Source organism: Elephantulus edwardii, unplaced genomic scaffold (genome assembly GCF_000299155.1).
Source record: "Elephantulus edwardii isolate Elephantulus edwardi_28Jun2011 unplaced genomic scaffold, EleEdw1.0 scaffold00091, whole genome shotgun sequence".
Classification (NCBI taxonomy): domain Eukaryota; kingdom Metazoa; phylum Chordata; class Mammalia; order Macroscelidea; family Macroscelididae; genus Elephantulus; species Elephantulus edwardii.
In genome coordinates this window covers 490,398-491,381 of record NW_006399841.1, presented here as the reverse complement: position 1 = coordinate 491,381, position 984 = coordinate 490,398, and positions in this window count along the sequence as shown.

Genomic DNA, 984 nt, shown 5'->3' with positions numbered 1-984 from the left:
CACCCAGACCAAGACTTCTGGTGGCTTAGTGGTAAGGAATTGCATTGCCAACTTAAAGGAAGGTGGTTCGAATCCACCAGCTAGCTTACTCCATGGGGAAAAGATGAGCAGTCATTTCCTGTGACATTCACAGTCTCTGAAAACCTGCTGGAGGGGCAGTTTTGGGTCAATTCCTACTCAACACTACATAACAACAAATAAGGAAAATTTCAATATCTTTTTAAAAAACAATTTTATTACTATTAATGTTAATGAAAATTTATAGAGACTTTGGATTTCCATTCATTGTTGCACTTTTCTCCCTGCCCACACCTCCCTCCCAGTTCACTCTTTGAAAAGTAAAAGAAAAATTCTTTCATTGTTTTACAATCCCTCCCCCCAGGTCCACTCCACTATGCAGCCTTCGTTCTGGACTCCAGTCATGACAATAATACCTAATCACATACCCTTTTTAAACAGTTTTCTCCCTCATCTGTTTCAATGCAGTATACATTATTGAACCCATCTTTCTCAGTCTCCCCCTAACCCTGAGGTCAGTCCTGTTTTATAACAGAGGCACCATGCAGTATTTGTCCTTTTGTGACTGAGATACTTCATTCAGCATAATGTCCTCCAGGGTCACCCATTTTGAATATTATTGCCTGAGTTCCTTGTTTTTCAATGCAGCATAGTATTCCATTGTGTGAATATACCACAGCTTCTCTATCCATTCATTTGTTGGTGGGCACTTAGGTTGTTTCCAACTCCTTGCTATTGTGAACAAAGCCGCAATAAACATGGGTGTGCATATATCTCCTTGGATGTCAGTTATGGTCTCTTTGAGGTTTATCCCCAGCAGTGGAATTGCTGGATCAAATGGTATTTCTATTTGCAACTTTTGAGAAAGCACCATACCGCCTTCCGCAGTGGTTGCATCATTTTACGCTCCCACCAACCGTGAGTAAGGGTTCCAGTTTCTCCACAACCTCGCCAGCATTTGTTGCT